This window comes from Leptonychotes weddellii, chromosome 5, assembly GCF_054177405.1.
Source record: "Leptonychotes weddellii isolate Sample4059 chromosome 5, ASM5417740v2, whole genome shotgun sequence".
NCBI lineage: Eukaryota > Metazoa > Chordata > Mammalia > Carnivora > Phocidae > Leptonychotes > Leptonychotes weddellii.
Window position 1 is genome coordinate 57,715,747 of NC_138373.1, and position 13,294 is coordinate 57,729,040.

Consider the following 13,294-nt stretch of genomic DNA (forward strand, 5'->3'; position numbering starts at 1 on the left):
TTCTAGCCAGGGCAATAGAAAAAGATGGAAGAGAGGAAGGAAGGAAGGAAGGAAGGAAGGAAGGAAGGAAGGAAGGAAGGAAGGAAGGACAAAAGAAAAAAACAGATAAATTGTACTTAATCAAAATATCAAAACTTCTGTAAACTAAACCATCATTAAAGTGAAAAGACAACCCACATAAAAGGAGAAAATATTGCAAATCATATCATCTGACAAGGAACTTATATCTAGACAACTTACAAACCAAAAATAAAAAGACAACTCTATTGCAAAATGGACCATGTGGATCATGTGGATGGCGTAGTCTGTTGAGCATCAGTCTCTTGATTTCTGCTCAGGTCTGGGTCTCAGGTCGGTTGAGGGATCAAGCCTGCATCAGGCTCCCCGCTCAGCAGGGAGTCTGCTTCTTTCTTGTCCCTCTCCCTCTGCCCACTCTCCCCACTCTCTCTCTCAAATAAATAAATAAATAAATAAATAAATAAATAAATCATTAAAAAATGGATAATGTATTTAAATAGACATTTATCTATTGCCATTAGTCATTAAGGAAATGCAAATCAAAACCACAATGAGATACATTTCACACCACTGGGATGGTTGTAATCAAAAACAAGAGCCAAGTATTGGCGAGAATATGGAGAAAATGGAACCCTCATATACTGCTGGTGAGAATGTAAAATGATGCAGCCTTTTTGGAAACCAGTTTGGCAGTTCCTCAAAATGCTAAACCTAAGTTATCATATCACCCAACAATTCCACCCCTAGATATCCATCCAAGAGAAATGAAAATGTATATCCATACAAAGACTTGTATACAACTCTTCCTAACAGCATAATTTGTAATAGCCAAAAATTGGAAATAACCCTGATATCCATCAACTGATGAATGGATAAATAAAATGTGGTCTATCCATGTAATGGACTATTATTTGGCAATAAAAAGAAATGAAGTATTGATACAACATGGATGGGCCTTGAATACATTATACTAAGTGAAAGAAGCCAGTCACAAAAGGCCACATATTTATGATTCCATTTATATGAAGTATCCGGAATGAGCAAATCCATAGAGACAGAAAGTAGGTAAGTGGTTTCCAGGACCTGGCAGAGCAGGCCGAGCAGGCAGGTAGGAAGGGAATGGCAAATGGTATGAATTTCTTTTAGGGGAGATGAAAATGTTCTAAAATGAGATAGTGGTGATCACTACATAAGCCTATGAATACACTAAAAAAAACTGAACTGTATACTTTGAATGGATGAATTTTATAATATATGAATTATATCTCAATAAAAACTGGGTTTTGTTTTTGTTTTTTTTTTTTTTAGAAAGAGGGAGGAAAAAAACATTCCCAGAGGCCATGCTTTTCCTTATTTACCATTGAGCTCACCATCTTCAGTGTCCTCACCTCTTCCCACCCCCAATTCCCAGAGACCTCATTCTTCCAACAGAGACCCAAGCTTGGGTCCTATAGTGAAATGCTCAGGATAACTTCACCCAGTCTGGATTTTTTCTCTGAAATATATATAATCTAATGTACATTATATATTATTTTTAAATTATACATTTATAAATTATAAATTTCAAATTTCTGAAATTAAAATTTCCAAAGATCTACCCTGATCATCTATTCCAGGGGTCAGCAAACTAAAACCCATAGGCCCAGTCTAAACTTCAGCTTTTTTAAAATTTTTTTTGGTTTTTGTCCTGCCCTGTAGTTTAGAATAGTTTTTACATTTTCAAAGGGCTGTTTAAAAAAAAAAAAAAAAGTATGTGACAAAAACTAAATGTGGACTGCAAAGTCTAAAATACTTATTTATTATCTGGACCTTTATAGAACAAATGTGATGACTCTTGGATCTATACAATTTTTTTCTATGATTCACTGAGTGAAAAAGGCAAGGGTCCGGGGGAGGGGGGGAGCGGTTAGGAGAGAGAGAAGACAAGAAGAAAACTTATATCCTATATATGACTGTTCACAATGAAAAAAGTAGACTGTGGAAGCCAGCTTGTACAGATTCATGAGAGCTAATTATTATATTTTCAAGAGTTTTGTGAGCCAATTGATAGCATGGTGAAGTCGACTATCATAAAAATATTTACAATTTTCTCTCTTCCAGAAACCAAGCACACATCTAAATGAAAACCTTCTGAAAATCTCTTTTTCAGAAAAGAGAGGGTAAGGAAGAAGCTTTGAACCTGCTTTCTGGTCCACTGGGAATGTGTAGGTAGGACATCGTGGTACTAAGCTAGAAATGGAATAGATAGGGAAGTACATAAGGTGATGTTTGGGGTCCTCACAGTGACTGTCTCTGATCCCCCTGCCCCCTTCCCCTACTCTGCTGGGACACCCATTCTATGCATGAGTGTCTGCCAGGAGAATCTCCAGGCCCAGGTCTCTGGATGCTGCTGTTAGTTGAAGGACCCAGCCATTGCTTCAAGACTGAAGTAGGCAAAAACAAGCTCCTGGTGTTAACCTAGGCAATGGATTGTTAAGAAAGTCCATTTTAAAATGTTCTCACTACAAAAAAAGAAATGGTAATTATGTGGCATGATGAAGATGTTATACTTTGTATATCTGAAACTAACACAATGTTATGTCAATTACATCTCATATATCTGGGGACAGAGGGGGAGGCAATGGGAAGGGAAGATTTCCTGATCACCACTAGAGGGAGGGCAGATCCCACTTTGCATAAAGGTACTTGAAGGACCAGGATGCTGAGGTTTAACTAGAAAATGAAGCCAAAAGGAAGGAGAGGAAGACTGCAAGACAGAGGGAAGGAGGACAAAGTAGAGAGAAGGATAGAGAAGGAAGAGAAAAGGATAATTGCTTTATGTCTTCTACAAGGGGTCCTAGATGCCAGCATCCAATCTTACAGATCTGGTGAGCAAAGGACACAGGTGAGATTGAGAAAACTGGCATCAAAACTTTCAACGAGTTTTTAACAAACTAAGCACCCTTATCCTGTGCAGAATGGGGTCACAGCAGGGGCCTCAGAGTGGGAGGCTAGGAGAACAGCAACACTGATATTTGCCTTGCACGAATCTTAATTCTCAACGATGTCTACATACTTCGTGTCGATAGGCATTTTTAAAATTTATTTACGCTTTGTTAATTTAACATGATTTTATAAATTTGTTTTTAAAAACTTATAAATAAATAATACACACAGTTGACCCTTGGACAACGTATGCTTGAACTGTGTGGATCCCCTTATACACGGATTTTGTACTGTATAGTACTGTAAGTGCATTTTCTCTTCCTTATGATTTCCTTAATAACATTTTCTTTTCTCTAGCTTCCTTATTATAAGAACACAGTACATAATACATATAACATACAAAATATGTGTTAATTGACTTTATGTTATAGGTAAGGCTTCCATCCAACAGCGGGCTATTGGTTAAGTTTTGGGGGAGTCAAATGGTTAAGTTTTGGGGGAGTCAAAAGTTATATGCAGATTTTTTACTACATGGGGGTCAGTACCCCTAACCCCACATTGTTCAAGGGCCAACTGTATTCTGTTCTGCTGAACAAACCTGTAAGGAGCCAAGAGAGAGACTACTTAAAAACTGCCAACCTAGATCTTCATGGTGTAACATGATAGAAATTAGGATTTTGTTCATTAGAAATTAATACTCATTTTCCCATATAAAAAAATCAAACTATAGTATCATTTTTTAACGCTCAGCAATGAATTAAATAGGCTTTTCCCAAGGCATCTGGGAACCTAAATTCCACACCTAACATTGTTTCTATGAGAAAAACATTTCCAAACAACCTACTTATGAAAACTATTAAGAACAAAATGTGTTTTGAAACAAATAATGCAATATATGTTAAGAAAAAAAAAAAGAAGAAGATAGCAGGAGGGGAAGAATGAAGGGGGGGACATCGGAGGGGTAGACAAACCATGAGAGACGATGGACTCTGAAAAACAAACTGAGGGTTCTAGAGGGGAGGGGGGTGGGAGGATGGGTTGGCCTGGTGGTGGGTATTGAGGAGGGCACATTCTGCATGGAGCACTGGGTGTTATGCACAAACAATGAATCATGGAACACTTCATCTAAAACTAATGATGTAATGTATGGGGATTAACATAACAATAAAAAATCTTTAAAAAAAGAACAAAATGTGTTTGTAAGCTAGGCAAAAAATTAGGTGTATACCAGCTGTTTGAAAAGCTAAAAGTCACTCCCTCTCTATTTTCATTGTTATGATAGTTTGCGTTTCTATCCTTGAGTTCGTACCACCACCAACTGCCCCCCCCGCCCCACGACACACACACATACACAGTCTCTTCTGAAGAGTTGCTTTGGCTGCATATTTCATAGTTAAAAGACAATGGATTTCCTATGGCTATAGTTCAAGGTTGTCGGCCCCATTTTTGCTGCTGTGGTAACTTTTCCTGGCTCCAGAAAAGCTACTCTAAACTAACGTAAATTGGACAAGGTCACAGAGAGCGCTAAGAACAGAACTGCTAACCTACAAGCACTAAACCCAAGGCTCTCTTCCTATTTCTAGAGCAAAAAAATGGGCACAATTTAACATCTTTCTCTGTTAAAGCAAAACCATTATGAGCACTTAGGACTGAAAAGACGGCCTGTTAAGTCAACTTCACAAGTTGCCCCGAGCTCAAGACTGCTCTGAGCTAGTAGGTATTACAAGCTGCAGAGTTTAGTATGGTAATTTTATAGAAATATAATAGGGTACCCAACTTTAACACACAGGCACTATATCTGCTCACAATATCCTGGTAGAACCCATAAAAATATCCTATCAGTTCAGCCAACACTGCATTAAATAGGTACAGCCTATTTTTAAGCAATTAAGGAATGTTACTGAGCAGAGGCTGTTCCTAGCCCTTGGGATAGCTTTACAGGAATCGTTTTATTTAATTATTATTTTTTCATGTAGTGTCTCATTGGTTAATTGATATGGCTTCATAAGTCCTCCTCAGGACAACCAGAGAGAATAGTCCTGTCAAGACAAGCAAGAAGAAAACCCAGTAGCAAGAGACAAGAAAAAGAGAAGTAGTGAAAATCCAGCTGGGTGGTCAACTAGATGACATATGAAATCTCTCTCAGTTTCCTCTTATGTTTCTGTTCTTTTTTTAAGATTTTATTTATTTATTTGTCAGAGACTGAGAGAGAGAGAGAGAGCAAGCAGGGGGAGCAGCAGGTATAGGGAGAAGCAGGCTCCCCGCTGAGCAAGGAGCCCAAACTGGGACTTGATCCCAAGACCCTGGGATCATGACCTGAGCTGAAGGCAGGTGCTTAACCGACTGTGCCACCCAGGTATCCCTCATGTTCCTGTTCTTAATCCTGACTTCAGTAGGTGACTCCATTAAGAAATAATGTTCCAGGAACAGTTCTGTTTTCCAATTTGGCCCTGATCTCCACTTTTGACACCTGGAATGCCACTCTTCCCAGTCTCCCACTGACACTGCCATTTAAGAAATACAATGTGATCCCTTAGAAGAAGACCCTTGCCCCATTTAGGAAGGACTTGGTCAAAGGAGAGACTAAAAGGCCAGGAGACCATAGATGACACCATAAGAATAATGTCTTATACTAATTAAGCATGTACTGCATGCCAGGTGCACAGAGAAACACAAAACATACTTGAATAGGATATATGGTATTTATAGTCACACAAGTTAAAGGGAAATTCATGCAAGAAAGAGGGATTGAAAGTTAGAGGGGTGTAATCTTAAATAGGGTAGCCAAGAGAAGCCCTAGTGAGAAGAGGAATTTAAGGAAAGATTTGAAGGGGAGCGCCTGGGCTCAGTCAGTTAAGCAACTGACTCTTGGTTTCAGCTCAGGTCATGATCTCAGGGTCGTGAGGTCAAGCCCCAGGAGGGGCTCCACGCTGAGATGGAGCCTGCTTAAAGATTCTTTCTCTCCTCTCCCTCTGTACCCCATGCCACCAGGCTCACGTGCTCTCTCCCACTCTCTCTCTCAAAAAGAAAAAAAAAAAAGATCTGAAGGGAGTGAAAAAGTGCCAAGCAGGTGTTTAAGGGAGAGCATTCCAGGCAAAGGGTAGAACAAGTTCAAAGTTGCTTAGGAGAGAGCATATGTGGTGTGTTGTAGGAACAGGAGGCAGGAAGACATTAGACATCAGTGGCAGAAACATTGTGATTGTGGGGAAGCAGAAGTCAGAAGGGCTAGAAGGGGCTAGATCATTTTCTTTAGTCTAAAAGAAATGGGAAGGTGTAAATGAAATGTAAGAGTAAGATGGGAGGATGTAAAATGTAAGCAGAGGAGTAGCGTGACCTGACTTCAGTGTTGGTAATATTGCTCTGGCTGTGTGTTGAACCCTGACTTTGGCCTGGGGCAAGGATGAGAGCAGAGAAAGAAGGAGCCACTGCAATAATCCAGGTGAGAAATGGTAGAGGCTTTATCTAAGCTGGTAGCAAGGCAGGTGGTGAGAACTGGTCAGATTTGGAATATATCTTGAAGGCACGGCTGCAACATTTGGGAATGCATTAAATGCTGGCTGGGAAAGAAAGAGGAGTCAAGGCTGACTCCAAAGGTTTTGGCCCAAGCCACCAGGAAAATGGAGCTGCCACTTGCTGAAAGAAAGAGTGAGGGACAGAAGTGGGCTTGGGGAAGGGGCATTTCAGGGTCCCATCTATCCAGAAAGTGATATGCAAAGAGGACAGCATTTTACATCTAGAATCTTCAGAAGGACATGGCTCTCATATTAAGAATTCCAATTCTACCTAAGTAATACCTCCCTCCTTCACTCTGTCATTATATCCTCACTCACTCACTTAGTCATTCATTCATTCTTTTATTCAACAAATGTTTACTGAGTGTTTTTCGTGTGCCAAACAGTACACTTTGTCTTGGACATGCAGCAAGCAAGAAATACTTGGTTCCTTTTCTTATAAAACTTACAACCTAAAGTGGAAGCAATAAACAAACAATTATGCAAACATCCATACCTATATACAAAACCAAACAAAAATCTGCTAATAAATAAACAAAGGCGTTGGGAACTCAAGTAATTGCCCACAGTTGCAGAGCTGGGGAGAGACAGGGTTAGAACGTAAACGCAAGTTGTCTCTCTCCAGAGCCCACACGCTTATGTTAACCGAGCGATAAAACACCAGCCGGTGCTGTTCAGTGGAGACAGAACATAGCAGCCAAGGAGAATCAGAACTCGATCTGAAGTCCTGCACAATGGCTGTGATAGGACTGTCACAGAACCTTTTCCAGGACAGAGTGCCCTCATCTATAAAACCATCTATGTAAAGACCAGATGATCTCTAAAGCCCCTTCTGGCTCTGAAACTATGATCTACGATGCGCAGTGGGGTCAAAATGTAGGAAAGTAGATGTGAGAAGCACCCAATCCAAACTTGACTCACTCCACAGTTTTGTCTGGGTCTAGACCTGTGTGTGAGGCTGGAAGTCATGGACCCCTGACCAAGTCCTTCACTGCTCTGTCCTATGAAGGACCTGGAAAAGCAGCAGGAACAGGGAGAGGAGGAGGTTAGCAGGTGGGACCTCTCAGAGGTGGGACCAAGGAGAGGATGTGAGCTGGAGGGAGAGAAAAGAGGAAATCCAAGGATAGCAGACCCATGAAGTTGCCCCTGTGTTGAGGTGCCCTCAGGGCATGACTTCTTGTCAAGCCTACAGTGGACAATATATGGGACTCCTAGGCATATGAGTGTGATACTGGGAAATTTAGATCCTTCACCTTTCTAGGCCCCAATTTTCTCATCTGTGAAAACAAAGCTAGATAATTTCTAAGCTCAGTAATCTATGACCTCACACTCCTGTAACCTCAGCATCTTGGTACCCTAACTACATTTCCAAAATAAAGTCCTGCCTTCTAGAATGTACTCCTTGTCAAATCTGCAAGTTTCAGTCTAAGAGTCACTTGATCTAACAATGCAATTCTTATAATAATTCAAGTCAGATATCCACCACAGAAGAAACATTTCTGTGTTTGGTTAAAGAATCCCAAAGTTGAGCTACCCGTTTTTAGTATTTATTTATTTTTACTTCTAAAATACAATTTTTAATCACCGTACATTGTCCACAATCACAATACTCTTCCTAGAACTCTGATAATGTCCTAAAACACCTTCAAAATACCGAATAATGGAAAATATGGGTTATTTTCTATTTATTAATTACAAATTGCTTGTCAGTTTGATACACTAAATTAATGACATCAACCACAGAATACAATGTCTAAAAATAGCATGCTCTACATTGACATATTCTGATTCTAAATGCCTAATTAAATCATTTAAGTAAAATAATCTTGTTTCCTAAGTAGAGAAAATGAAGTTTATAAAAATTCTAGGATGGCCCCAACTCACATTGCAGTAAAAAGGTTCCAATAACTAAATCCAGGATTATTGCCTATAAACTCTTGACTCAAATCACCAAATAATTATTACTGTTGACAAATACTGGTTTTAAAAAAAGTAAGTAATTCTGTTGTACACATAATTAAAAAATATGAAGTTTTAGTTTCCTGGTAAAAATAGTAAAATTAAATTAATGGGGATAAAACCCTTATCATTCACCTGGGAATTTCCCACCTTCTACCTGTGTAATGAGTTCAATTACTTAAGCCAAGGAGAGTGTGCATATGTGTTTAATCTTCATTGGTAAAATCTATGTATAAGTATTTTAATCAAGTTTAAATTAAATAGGTTAAAATACACAAGTAGAAATTTGCACATTAAATAGCAAAATATTATAAAACGTTTGAAGGAATTATTTTGGTAATTCTAATGTATGCTTTCATCAACCTGTTCCACTATGCTAGACACATCCAAATCACCATATTATCAACATATCCACATGAACACGGCATCATGACCTCCACACGGTAATTAACAGAGGACTTGCTCTAAAGAAGTTATAATCCAAATATCCACAGAGATGCAGGTATTTCAGAGAGAGAGCACAATGAGTTGGGTGCTGCTAATTTCCACTGGGTTAACATGGAAGACAAAAGGTGTTTGTTAAAGAATATATACTTCCAAATGTTCACGAGCCCTACCTTTTTTTTTTTTCTCTTGCCCTCCCCAGCTCCCTTGATTTCTTTCCCTTTCAACTCATTCTTTTTCTTCTTTAATGTCCCCCCAGACGGTAACCTCCCACCCCTTACACATAGGTTCACTTTCCAAGGCTTCAGTTACCCACAGAGGTTTGGTCAAAAGGTCAGTAGTAGCCTAATGCCACGTCACAATGATTTCATCTCATTGGGTAGGTATTTTATCATCTCACATCTCCCCAAGAAGAAGGGTGAGAACAGTACAGTAAGATATTTTGAGAGAGAGAGACCACATTCACATAACTTTATTGCAGTATACTGTTATAAGTGTTCTATTTTATCATGTTATTGTTAATCTCTTACTTGCATAATTTACAAATCAAACTTTATCATAAGTATTATGTATAGGAAAAAAACACAGTAAATATAGGGTTCAGTACTATCTCCAAGGTTTGAGACATCTACTGGGGCTCTGGGAAGTATTCCCTCCTCTGCTGATAAGGGGGGACTACTATACAGCATGATTACCTTTAAGACACTTTTCACTATGAATAATTAATCCTTTCATCCATTCATTTAACAGACTTTATCAATGACCTACTATGTGCTTGGCACAGAGTTGGCCTCTGAGCATCAAACATGGATAGTTTCCCTGCCTTCAGGGAGGATGAAATATAGCAGATGCTGGGCTCCACAGTTAATGAGCCCGGAGTGAGTCACTGGTGAAAACCAGGTAGCACCTGCCCTTTTCTGTAGGACATGTATTTTTCCCATCTTCTTTCCCGATCACTGCTCTCACAGACTGTGAGCTCCCTGAGTACTGGAACCATACATCAGTCATTTCTATTGCCCCGGCATCTAACACAATGCCTGGCACACATTGAGCCTCATAAAGTGTTTTGCATGAATAAATAAATGAATCTGAGTAAATGAAACTGGATAATCAGGATGCATCGGGAATGACTTTTTAAAAGATGGGATTTAGTTAACCATCTCCTTCTTGCCCCAAAGTGGATCTACCCTTGGTCCCAGAAGCTGGGTGGGATCCCGGTTTCCTAGGCACAAACAGTCCTACTCTGGAAGAAGATGCCTCCGTTGCCTTCCCAGAACAATCGCATCACATTTTGTACAAAATTCCCTGAGAGCCCTCCCCAGGTGAGAAGAGGGTGGACGAGGCGGCCCGTGGCGCCCTCGCCTACCCTCTGCGGGGCTCTGCGCCGAGGGAGGCGCGCGGCTTCCATGAACTTTTTTTTCCCCATTAGAAGTTTGGTCCGTTAAAGGACAGAACCTCCTTCGGGAGTCCGGTTAGAGATGAGAGAGCCCCAAAGAGCTGAACGTGCCCCGAGAACGAGCGAGCAGAAAGCTAGGGTCTCCGGCAACCCCGGGGGCGCCCGGCCCTCGTCGCGGCGGGGAAGAGCCTGCAGACTCGGGGGGACGGGCGGAGGCGCAGCGGGGAGCAGCCGGGGGCCCGCCGCCGCCGGTCAGCCTGCTTCGAGCGCGCTCGCCCTCGGAGAAGCCGCCCAATTACGAGCACTCGCCACCGAGGCTCCCGAGACGCCCAACAGCAACTGCAGCGACCTCAAGCTTCACACCCGCCTCCTCCCTCGACCGGGGTCTCCTCCGTCGAGGCTGGAGCGTCTCAGAGGACCCCAAACCTCGCGCTCCGAGCGGCGGGTCCGGACTCGCCGGCGTCCCCACCCTCCAGCGTCGCCGTCTCGCGCCGGCTTCTCGCTCCTCTTGCCCCCGCCGTCCAGCGTCCGGAAGCGCGATGGCCTCAGCGCAGCCCCGGGTGAGAAGCCACGCAATATCCTAGTCGCACTGTCTGCAACCTCGAACAAGCCCCCGGCTCGCCATTCCAGGGGGGCACGCCAAGGTCACCAGAATAGGCGTGACTACCTCCACCTTCACTCCCCTCCCCCGTCCCCCCGATCCCTCCCATTCTGAGATCTCCTGGGTCGGGCTCCTTTCGCGTCCCTCACCCCAGCTGGGGTCTCCTCCTCTGGCACCCCTCACCCTATCGGGGTCCCTCCGTGCCTTTGCCCTCCCGGGGTCCTCGCCGCCCTCTGGTAACGCTCACTTTGTCTCCCGGGCGAGCCTGTCTCCTAAGTCTGCCCTCCGTATCCTCAGAGAACGAGGGGAGGAGATGTGCTTCCCACTCTCTCAAGGGGAGCGGCGGGGAAAACGACGCAAACTTCTGCTGCACTTACTTCGGGCCGAGGCTGCCGCCCCCTCGCCTCGCCTCTCTCTCCCACAGGCAGCTGCTCGGCGGCGACCTGGAGCCACCGCGCGCGCATTCCCCACACCGGCGCAGCTGCGAAATGCGCAGGACTGGGGGTCTCTCCCGGGCGAGCGCGCCCAGGGCCGGCGTCCCGGGGCCGAGGTCCTGCCGCCGCGCTCGGCTGTGAGCTGTGCAGCGGCCGCCTCCAGCAGCCCGGGGAGGCTGCGCACGGCGCCGCGCGCCCGCTCCTCCGCCGGGTCGTTTCTGTCCGAGTTGCAGTTTTCAGTGCATGCCAGGACTGCAGCACCCCTCTCCGTCCTCCCCCGGAAACGACTTTCAATTCACCTGGAGGCTCGCGATGCTCCCCCGCCGGCGGGCAGCGTGACAGCGGGTGCAGAAGAGAGGGAGGAGCGCGGGAGCGGCGTCTGCTGGAGTGCGCCTCCAGCTTCCTAGGCAAGGAGCGCGCAAACCCTCTCCAGCCGCTCTCCTCGGGACTGCAGTCCTGACGTCACCCCACCCCCCACCCCCACCCCGCGGAGGAGCGGTTCGGAGGGTGGGGTGCCGGGAGCGAGGACGCGGGAGTGTGAGCGGGAGTGTGAGCGCGTGTGTGTGCACGCGCCCGTGTGCCTCGAGAGGCTGGGGACTGGTCAGAACCGCAGCTGGATCTGCGACGAGCCAGAAACCGAGCTCCCTGCAAACAGGCGCCGAGGGGCTGCCGTGAACAGCCGGGGGCGCTCGCTTCCAGGTTGGGGCGAGGATACTACCCACCGCGAGTTTGAAGGAAACGGATTAACGTGATAGGGGCCGTGGGAGAGCGAGAGTTGCGCACTCTCTTTCCCCAAAGTTGCAGGATGCTCTGGACGCCTTTAAAAAGCTGAGCTGGAGGTTTAGGAGGAGAGGAGTAAACCCTGCCGGAGGGCTGATTTTCACCTCCTATAGGAAGGAGGCGGGGTGGGGACAGGAAGGGTCCTCTCAGGGTCCTCCACTCCCGCCAACAGGTCCTAGGAAGGAGTCCGCTTTGGTCCGCCAAGGGTGCCTGTCGCCTACTCTGAGCAGACGTCCAGCCCGCCGCCGTGTGTACTGAGAAGTTGCTGCAAAAGAATCAAAGGGACCGGGCCTTCTCCACCGAATTCCCCGCCCTGCGTGAACCTGGGGGATTTTCCGCCACGGCTGGACGAAGGCTCCCGGAACCAGAGAAAGGGGTCAAGGCCCAGACTGGTCTCTAGATGCGCGATACCCTGCCCTTGGGTTCTGGGTCTGAGGCTGCGATGGTCAGAACTCTGCGCAGAGATCCTAGAGATCATCAGTGTTAGGCCCACAGTTTGAATCTTTGCCATACTCCAAATCCTTACTCTTGAAAGAGGCCTCAGTAGCCACCCAACTTTCCCCGTTCTCTGAAGTTCTCCTGGGGACCAAAAATAGAAGACAATTTCTGCGGAGGAACCACATGAGGGATCTTCAGGAGGTTCTGGGATGGCTGAAGTTGTCCCTGGAGCGTTTGTCCCAGCCATCTTTGGGGCAGAGTGATTGGCTCCGTGCGCCTGCGGCGCTCTGCAGCGCTCTGCACCGCGAGGTTGTGCCCTGCTGGGAGTGCCCGCCGCCCGCCGCTTCCCGGCTGGAGCAAAATGTGCAATGCGCTCCCTCCGAGGCCGGATCCGCTGTCAGCAGGGAGACGTCAGGTGCGCACTGCAGTGACCGCAGCAGCCCCCAGCAATTTTGCCCCCCGTTGAGTGGCGGTGATTTTCAACGCCAGCGACTTCTTTCCTGAACACTGATTTCTGAGATGCCTGGTATTCATTAAAATACTTGTTTAAAATGGAAAGGATGAAGGTGGGAAGCTGGAAGTAAACAGAATGTGAGAAAAAGATCCCCTGTCCACAAATACTTTTTTAACTTCAGCTTCTTAAAGTTACTAAAAGTAGGCTCAGCCCTACTTGAAGCGGCAGAAAGTTTCATTGCATTCTTGAATCTTAAATGGAAGCTTATCAGAATAGAAGGAAGTTTGGGATCTTGGTCTACTGCCTTAGATTTAAAAGTCTCAGGAATTCCCA